Source organism: Monodelphis domestica, chromosome 1 (genome assembly GCF_027887165.1).
Source record: "Monodelphis domestica isolate mMonDom1 chromosome 1, mMonDom1.pri, whole genome shotgun sequence".
Classification (NCBI taxonomy): Eukaryota; Metazoa; Chordata; class Mammalia; order Didelphimorphia; family Didelphidae; genus Monodelphis; species Monodelphis domestica.
In genome coordinates this window covers 356,778,438-356,788,842 of record NC_077227.1, presented here as the reverse complement: position 1 = coordinate 356,788,842, position 10,405 = coordinate 356,778,438, and positions in this window count along the sequence as shown.

Sequence of the window (10,405 nt, the reverse complement as noted above, 5' to 3'; positions counted from 1 at the left end):
CAGACCCCTCCCAGAAACTTCTTTAAATTGGTGGAAAATGAAAAAGACAAACAAACACAAAATTACCATTGAATACTTTCAGACAGGCAAAGGACATTTGCATCATATTTCAGTCTTTAATGGACAGGCCTCTCTATCAAGAGAATGCATCTCAGCAGATGAAATAAAAAGCAAAGGGAGTGCAGAATAAGCACACTGGGCAGAGAATGTGTGCCAGGTGATGGATGGTCCTGAGGACGTTACAAAAAGGATGAAGATGCTTTGGAAGAACGAACACAGGAGAACATTTCCCCTTGTAATTACTTTGTCATGTGTTCTCCAGTATGCTAATCTGAAGGCAAATCTCCCTTTCTAAGCTATGCCTGGGCATAGGGATCAATGGCCCAGGTTAGACCAGACCAAGAGACTCTATATCTAGTTAAGTAGTAAAATCTGAAAGATTCCATAAATGGAGGCAAACAATGAATATTAACTATAGGCTAGAGGTGAGGTGGCAAAATATCTCATAGTGTAGTAATTCAGTCTAATCTCTTCTATCAGCTTCTAAATCCCCTCATTGTCTTAAACAATTTGTGTCTCCCTCAATGCCTATCACAGTGCCATGCACACAGGAGTTCCTCAATAAGAGTTCACTGAACTGATTAATTTTTAGTAAGCAAACACCATAAATCTAAGCAGGAAGCAGAGTTTGGAAGAGGGATATAGAAAAAGACAGCTGGGTTCTTCAGGGTCTAGGTAGATGTGCAAAATCCTAAATCCAGAAAGGCTGGAAAAGACAATGAAGATTAACAATAACAACAGCAGCACTTTTATTCACTTAGCAAAAAACCAATCATTTTATCCACCTGTATAATAATCTGCCAGACATTAAACATAAAAGAACAGTGGGCTAGTGACTGGTCCCATGATATTTCTATCAGAACTCTAGCAAATATAAGAGGAGAGGAATGAGGGGGGGGGGGGGGAAGGTGATATTCTAGTGCTTAAGATTTTTTCCTGAGTGAAATAATGAACAATGCTCAGAGGGCCCTGGAGAGGCACATGGTGGTAGTGACCAGACTGTAACATAGTCTGAAAATGGAATGAGGAAGAATCAGGGTAAAGGTTGTTATCCAAGAAATATATGATTGAGAAAGAAGATGAGGCATAACCGTCTCTTCCACTAGTGTCTTTATAGTCCCAAGAAAAAGTAAAGAAGGATCCCAGAATGTTGGATGGAACTCCTAGGTACACCTAGGCAGCTAGGTGGTATGCGGTAGATAGTGTGCCAGATTTAGAGTTGAAGACCTAATGGATTCTAATTCTGCATCAGACACTTACCAGCTCACGTGAGCCTGGGTAAAACACTTAATCTCCCTGTGCCTCAGCTTCCTGTTCTGTAAAATTAAGGACATGACTCAATGACTTCTAGGATTTCATGAGTAAGAGTCACATAAAATAGATAGTCATGGATGGGCTGAAATCTACACCATTGAAGAGGGCATCAATAATTTGCCTCTGGTCACAAAACTAATAAGTATCAGAAGACAGATTTGAACCCTGATCTTCCTTAATCTAAGTCCAGGACTATGTATATCATTCTGTCCCCAAAAGGAAGACCTAGTAAGTAGGACTACTATACTTGACCTTACGAAAGAGATTATTTGTTCCCTTATGTTCCCTGATAAGTATAGAGATAGAAAAAATTATCCAAACTATTATCAATTCCTGCTGGTTTTACCACAATAATATCTCTAACATCCATCTTTTCCTTTTGCTGACTCCATTTAGCCAATCAATCCAAAAAGATTTATCAAGCACCTAATTTGTTCCAAGTAGTATGCTAGCTTATAGAAATTCAAAATAAAAGAGACAAAAACGAGGCATTCCACGAGTTTATAAACAAATTAATGAAGAATACATACAAATATAGAAAGTGAGGAGATGAACTAACAATTCTGAGAATTTATCTTCTGGAAGGAATTAGTATTTAGTCAAGCTTTGATAGTGGCTAAGGAACTCCAACAAGCAGAGATGTGGAAGGAGGACATTCCAATAAAAGGGAAAAATCTGTACAAAGGTGGGAGATTGGGTATACCTTAAGCAAGCAGGCCAGTTTGTTTACAATGTAAGCTAAGGTATAGAGAGCTTATTGAGGTAGGCTGAGTTATGAAGGATTTTTACATTCCAAAGAGGGAAGATTTTATTTTAACTTAAAGGATTCTTGAGCAGAGGGATGAAATGATCAGAATTGTACATTGGGAATACCAATTTGACACCTGTATAAAGGATGGATTAGAGAGGAGAGAAACAAGATTTAGTGAGATTAATTTGTAGGCTCTTGCAATAGTCCAAGAGGTTAAGTAAGTGGGGTAGAAACAATGAAAAATTGCACTGGATTGTGCAGGTTCAAATACTAGCTCTGACACTACTTCTGTAATATCAGGCAAATAACTTCACCTCTTTTGCCTTATTTTCCTTATCTTTCAAATGCAGAGGTTGTACTAGATGGTCTCTAAAGTCCCTTCCAACTCTAAATCAAAGCTCCTATTTTGTGGGCGGAGTGACCCTTAACAGTTCACTTGTCTTGGGGCAGAAGTCTATTTAATAGAAAAGCTATTTCTGAGTTAACTCTGTTTTGACAGTTCACATATCTGGGGAGGAGGGGTCTTTCAAATTTCAAAGAGTTTCTGAAGTTGTCTGACTCAGAATTCTTACATAGTAATTGTTCGCTTTGAATGTGACTATCTATGGAATACTGAAGCAAATGTAGAACACAGCTTCAGGGATTTTTACATGAAGTAAAAAACTGAACTATGATATAAAACAAATGCTTCTTACCTAAAGATAGACAAAAATATGAACTTAGTTATTAATTGTTATTAATATAGGTTATATAATATAATAATAAGGTAGGTTGGGTTGTTGTTGTTTTTTCCATAGAAAGGATGCAGAGTAGGAATCTAGAAAGATGGGATGTGAAAAGATCGATTTTGGAGACCATTACTTTCTCCTGATCTTGTCACTTGTTACTGAGAGTAATACGTTCAAATGAGCAGAAGAACAGCTTGGATAGAAAAATTAGGCAATCCATCTAGCAGATCAACTAATTTGACTGAGATTTCATACCTGTTGGTATATAAGTCAAGAATAGCATTCATTAAATACATTAGCTACTTTAATTAAGAAATTTTTATAAATAATTTCCAAGGAAATGGACAACAAATTTCATAGAAACAGAATTGTAGGTCACCCTGAGTACATGAATTTTACTCCCTCTTATTTTCATGCTAGTTTCCTGTTCTGTGATTGTTCAATCTCCCTTCTATGAAGCTCAGTGTATTGGTGGAAATGTGTGACTCAGGTTGACGTATGAACTGAGATGTCTATTATTTTCCTTCTTTTCCTTAATGTCTACCTCCAGTTCTTTCTAGGACAGATGTCATTTTTCATCATGAGCCTCTGTCATTGATTGTTGTATTGTTGAAAGTAGCTAGTGTAAGAGAGAAAAAATCAAATCCAGCAATGCAAAGTGTAAAAGAGAGAAAATCAGATCCAGCAATGCAAAGGAAGAGCCCAAGTGGGGGAAGTTCAAGAAGACTCAAAATTCCAGAAAGGAACAGAGGAGCTTGGGGGAAGTTGAAACTGCCAGATCACTTCTTGTGAGCTCTCCTGGAGTAGATGGTCTGAGAAAGGATCTCTGAGATAGAAGATCCCTCTGGAGATTGACTACCTTCTGGTGAACCCCTAAATCTCTCTGTTTCCAGCTGAAGATAAAAAGTAGACTGGGACTTTGTAGAAAGCCATCTACTAAAGAAGATTTCTCTCTATTCCCAAAAATTGTCCTTGGACTTCATCTCATAGCAAGATTAATTTAGGAGGAAGGACATACCCAACAACTGACCTAAAAGAGGGTCAGTCAGATAGCCTGAACCCCTCAGGACTTGGGGGGTAGGTCAGTTGTCAGTCATAGGGATTCCCATCTCCCATTTTCCTTACCCAACAACCCCATTCTCCCTGCCTTGTGTGTCCCTAAGAATAAAGTATTATCCTTTTTAGATCAGGTCTGCCTGTTTTCTAACATCAAGGAATGGGACTGAAGATTTGGGGAGAATCTTACCTTTCTCCTCAAGGAGGAGAATTAGCTCCAGACCAGGGCTGGAGAGTATCTCGGGTCTCAAGGGAGAAAGGTGGAAGTTGGGAAACTAGGAAAATCCAGAGACAGGATAATTACCCTGTTTCTCAGCAATAGCCAACATCAAGAAAGGAGGCAGTGGATCAATTCTCTATGACTTTCTCCTCCAGTCCCTAACCTCCATATTCAACCCAATCTCTGAGGAGACATATTCTGTCCCTCTGGAAGATAATTTGTGCTACCTTCCCCAAGGGGAAGAGAGGGGAGGATCAACTCTCCCCTCTCTCCTTTTCTTTAGCTCTTTCACACTCTTCTCTCACTAGTTGCCCAGTAGGAGTGTAGGTGAACTCATTCTGGTCTATATTACACTAAGTCATTCACTATTGTTCATCAAGAAATATTGTTGTTGTGTATAAAGTTCTTCTGTTTTTTTTCTTACTTTACTCTGCATCAGTTCATTTAAGTCCTTCCAGATTTTTCTGAAATTATCCTGCTTATCATTTCTAATGGCATGATAATATCCCATTACTGTCATATATCACTTGTTCAGCCATTCCTCAATTGATGGACAACCCTTCAATTTACAATTCTTTTCTACAACAAAAAGACTTGCAATAAATATTTCTTGTACAAATAGGTCCTTTTTTACTCTTTTTGAAATATATTTGGAGTACAAGCCAAGTAATGGCATTACAGGATCAAAGGATGTGCACAGTTTTAGAGTCCTTTGAACATAGTTTCAAATTACTCTCCAGAATGGTTGGATCAGCTGCAATTACACCATTATATTAGTGTTTCAATTTTCCCATAACCTGTCCAATATTTATCATTTTCCTTTTCTATAATATTATTCAATCTGATATGTGTGAGTGGTAAGTCAAAGTTGTTCTAATTTATATTTCTCTAATCAAAAGTGATTTAGAGCAATTTTCATCTAACTATATTTGGCTTTGATTTCTTCCTCTGAAAAAGTATCTGTTCATATCTTTGACAATTTTTAAATTGGTAAATGACATTTTTTTAAATATTTGACTTAATTCTCTGTATATTTTAGTAATTAGTCCTTTATCAGAGATACTTGCTACAAAAAATTTTCCCCAGCTTTCTGCTTTCCTTTCAATCCTGGTTGCATTTATTTTACTTGTGCAAAAACCTTTTAATTTGATAAAATCAAAATTATTGATTTTACATTTTATAATGCTCTCTATCTCATTTGTTCCTAAATTCTTCCTATATAGATAGATCTAACAACTAGACTATTCCATGTTCTTCTAATTTGCTTACATTATCATTCTTTATGTATAGATCATGTATCCATGTTGACCTTACCTTAGTATACACTGTAAGATGTTAGTATTATACCAGTCTCTCCCATACTATTTTTCAATTTCCCCAACACTTTTTGTTAAACAGTGAATTCTTGGCCCCAAAAGGTTGGACCTTTTAATTTATCAAACACTAAATCACTCTGGGCACTTATTACTAGGTTTTGTGTACCTGATCTATTCCACTGACTCACCACTGATTTCTTAGTCAGTACTAGATTTTTTTTGATAATTACTGTTTATATTATATAGCCAGAGATCTGGTAATCCTGGGTTATGTTCCTTTACATGTTTTCATTGATTCCTTTGATATTCTTGATCTTTTGTTCTTCTATGTAAATTTTATTATTATTTCTAGCTCTGTACAATTATTTTGAGCAGTTTGATTGTTATGGCATGAAATAAGTAGGTTAGTTTAGGTAAAATTATCATTTTTATTATATTTGCTCAGCTGATTCATGAGCAATTCATGTTTTTCCAGTTGTTTAGATATGATCTAATTTGTATGAAAAGTGTTCTGTAATTAAGTTCATATAGTTCCCAAGTTGGTTTTTGCAGACAGATTACAAAATATTTTATATTATCTAGTTGATTTAAGTGGAATTTTTTCCATCTCTTGCTGCTGAGTGTTGTTGGTAATTTATAGAAAAGCTGTTGACTTATATGGATTTATTTTATATACTGCAACTTTACTCAAGTTGTTAATTATTTCAACTAATTTCTAGTTGATTCTCTAGGATTTTCTAAGGATATCATCATATCATCTGAAAAGAGTGATAATTTTGTTTCTTTGTTGCTTATTCTAATTCCTTCAATTTCTTATTATTCTTTTATTGCTATAATTAGAATTTTGAGTACAATATTGAATAATAGTAGTGATAATGGGTATCCTTGATTCACTCTTGATCTTATTGCAACAGTTTCTAGCTTACCCCCTTAATGATGATTTTAGATAGATAATACTTATCATTTTAAGGAAAGTTCCATTTTTTTCCTATGCCATCTGATATTTTTAATAGGAATGGGTATCATATTTTGTCAAAAAGCCTTGTCTGCTTTTATTGAGATAATCACGTGATATCTGTTGGTTTTATTATTGATATAGTCAATTATGCTAATATGAACCAGCCCTGCATTCCTAGTACAAAGCCTGCCTTGACATAGTGAATGCTTCTTCTAATATATTTCTTTAATCTACATGCTAGTATTTTATTTAAAATTTTTGCTTCAAGATTCATTAGGTAGATTGGTCTATAGTTTTGTTTTTTTCTGTTTTTGCTTTTCCTGTTTAGGTATCACCACCATATTTGTGTCATAAGAGGAACTTGGTAAGACTCCTTTGCCTATTTTTCTAAAACAAATTATATAGTATTTGGATTAATTGTTCTGTAAATGTTTGGTAGAATTCACTTGTATATTCATCTGGCCCCAGGAATATTTTCTTCTGGAATACAATTAATAGCTTCTTCAATTTACTTTTCTAATATGGTATTGTTTAAGTATTTTATTTCCTTTTCTGTTAATCTGGGCAGTTTACATTTTTGTAAATATTCATCTATTTACCTTAGATTATCAAATTTATTGGCATATACCTGGATAAAGTAACTCCTAATGATTGCTCTAATTTTCTCTTCATTGGTGGTGACTTCACTCTTTTCATTTTTAATGCTGGTAATTTGATTTTCTTCTTTTCTTTTTTAAATCAATTAGCTAATGGCTTACCTATTTTATTGTTTGTTTTTTTTTATAAAACCAACTTTTAGCTTATTTATTAGTCAAGTGGTTTTCTTACTTTAAATTTTCTTGATCTTGCCTTTGATTTTCAAGATTTCCAATTTGGTATTTAAATTGGGGTTTCTAATTTGTTCTTTTTCTAACTCTTTTAGTTGCATGCCCAGTTCATTGATCTGTTCTTTCTCTAATTTAGTGTAATAAGCATTTAGATATATAAAATTTTCTCTAAGTACTTCTTTAGCTATATCTTATAAATGTCGGTATGTTTGTCTCATTGTTGTCATTCTCTTCATTGAAATTACTGATGGTTTCCTATTATTTGTTCTCTGATTCACTTTTTCTTTATAATTAGATTATTTAAATTTCAATTAATTTTTAATCTGCATTTCCATAGCCCTTTACTGAATGGAACTTTAATTGCTTGATAACCCGAAAAAGATGTCCTTAACATTTTTGCTTTTCTGCATTTGTTTGGGAGGTTTTTATATCCCAATACATGATTAATTTTTGTTTATGTACCATGCACTTCTGAGAAAAAGATTTATTCTTTTCTACTCACATTAAGTTTTCTCCAGAGGTCTATTGTATGTAATTTTTCTAAACTTCTCTTCACATATTTAACTTCTTTTTAATGTATTTTTTGGTTAGATTTTTCTAATTCTGAATACATATGCATATAAATGTACACGTGTGTGTGGGTGTGGGTGTGGGTGATAGACAGTATAATGTAAGATTCTGGATTTTTTTATCCATTCTGTTATCTTCAATTTTATAGGTGAGTTCATCCCATTCACATTTATTGTTATGATAATTAATTGTTTCCCTCCATCTTATTTTTACTCTCTTTATTCATGCCTTTCCCTCTCCCTTAACTCTGTTCTTCCTAAAAAAAATTGTTTACTTCTGAGCATTGTCTCTATAAATTCATCATTCCTTCTTTCAGCCTCATTTCTCCCTTTTCTTAACCCTGTCCTTTATTTACTTCCCTAAAGGGTAAGACTGATTTCTATATTCAACTTAGTACATATGTTATTACCTCTTTGAGCCAAATCTGATGAGAGTAAGGTTCAAGCACAGTATGTCACCTTCCGCCATCTTTTCCACCATTATAATAGTCCTTTGACACATCTTTGATTTGAGATTTTCACCTCATTCCATATGTCCCTTCCCTCTTCTACAAATGTAGTCCTTTCTCCTCTCTTAAATTTTTTTGGTTTTGATTTGTTTAATACCCCATTTTAATTAAATCACACCCATATCCTTTCTCTATGCATATCCCTTCTAATTACCCTAATATTGATAAAGTTCCCAAGAATTAAAGTATTATTTTTCTGAGTAAGAATACGAATATTTCAACCTTATTGAATCCTTATGATTTATCTTTCTTGTTTACCTTCTTATGCTTCACTTGAAACTTCTACTTGAATGTTATATTTTCTATGTAGTTTTGTTCTTTTCATCAGGAGTATTGGTAAGCTCATAATTTCACTAAAAAATCCACTATTTCCCCTATAGAATTATGCTAGTTTTTGCTGGATATGTAAATTTTGGTTGGAATCCTATCTCTTTTGCCCTCCAAAATATCATATTCAAAGCCCTCCAATATTTTATAATAGAAGTGGCTAAATCTTCTGTTTTCCTGACTATGGCTACATGATAATTGAATTGTTTCTTTCTGGCTGTTTGTAGTATTTTCTCCTTAACCTGTAAGCTCTGGAATTTGACTATAACATTCTTGGGATTTTTCATTTGAAGGTCACTTTCTGCAAGTGATTGGCAGACTCTTTTAATTTTTATTTTACACTCTAATTTAATAATATCAGGGCAGTTTTCCTTAATAATTTCTTGAAATGTCAGGGTTCTTTTTTATTATAGTTTTCAAGTAGTCCAGTAATTCTTAATTCATCTCTCCATAATCTACTTTCCAAGTCAATTGTTTTTCCAATGAGGAATTTTATAATCTTTCTATTTTTTTTCATTTTTTCATTTTTTTATTGTTTCTTTATGTCTTGTGGAGCCATTAACTTTCATCTGCCTAATGCAAATTTTTAAGGAATCATTCTCTTTCCTAAGCTTCAATACCTCCTTTTCTATTTGACCAGTTCTCCTTTATAAGAATTTGTTTGCTTCAGAGAGTTCTGTACCTCATTTAACATTTGGAAAATTCTACTTTTTAAGAATTCTTTTAATTCTAATTTTTGTTTAGTGCAGTTTTGTATCCTTTTTCCATTTTTTTTTGTTTCTTTGACTAAGCGTTGACCCTCATTTCATTACTTTCTTGCATTACTTTCATTTCTTTTCCCATTTGTTTCTTCTAACTCTCAATGATTTTTAAGGTCCTTTTTATAATTTCTTCCATATGTTCTTTCTAGGTCTAAATCCAATTTATATTCTTTGTTGAGGCTTCACTTGTAGGCCTTCTGACCCTGTTCTCTTCTAGGTTTGTGCTATGATGCTTCTTATCATCATAATTACTTTCTATAATTAGACTTTTTTTGCTAATGTCTTCATTTTATTATATAATTTTTCACTGTATATTAAACTTCTATTCCTGGGTTAGAGAAGTCATTGTCCCAAGTTGCTTTTGTTGGGTTCTGGGTTTTGCTTCTAGTTTATGGGAGTCTCAGGCATCTAGCTTCTGGTTTGAACTGGTGAGAATCCTTACTACTGGATCTGCACAGTGAGGGGCCTAGCTGCTTGCTAGCACAGTGGGGTACTTCATTATTTACAGTTATGGGCATCACTTCTGGCTTGCACCATTTAGGGGTCCTTCTGCTGGCTTATTGAATGGGAGGAGCAGGGATGGGGGAGGTCTCAGCTGCTGATTTGCAGGAGAGATTTCACTGATTACATAGTTGGGGGCCTCACTGCTACCTTGCCCTTAAGGTGTGGCCTCACAGTTAGTTTGTACAGGGGTGAGTCTCTGTTGTTGCTGGAGTGAGTCCTTGTTACTGGTCTACCCTGGGAGTAGGGCTTTGCTGCTAGTTGTGCAAGATTACGTTGTGGGGTCTCAATTCTGGCTTGCACAGTGAAATTCCTTAAATAACATTTTTAAGTGACAATGAGATAGAATATGTGATTTATTCTGTCCATGGAGGAAAGATGTGGAACCTAAAAGCTGAGTAGGTTTGCAAAATAGAAAGCAAGGGTATTTATGGGAATATCAACATGAACGTTGTTATAAAAACAACATAATAGAAGAGTTTGGAATATAGAGCAAGACTGGAAGCAA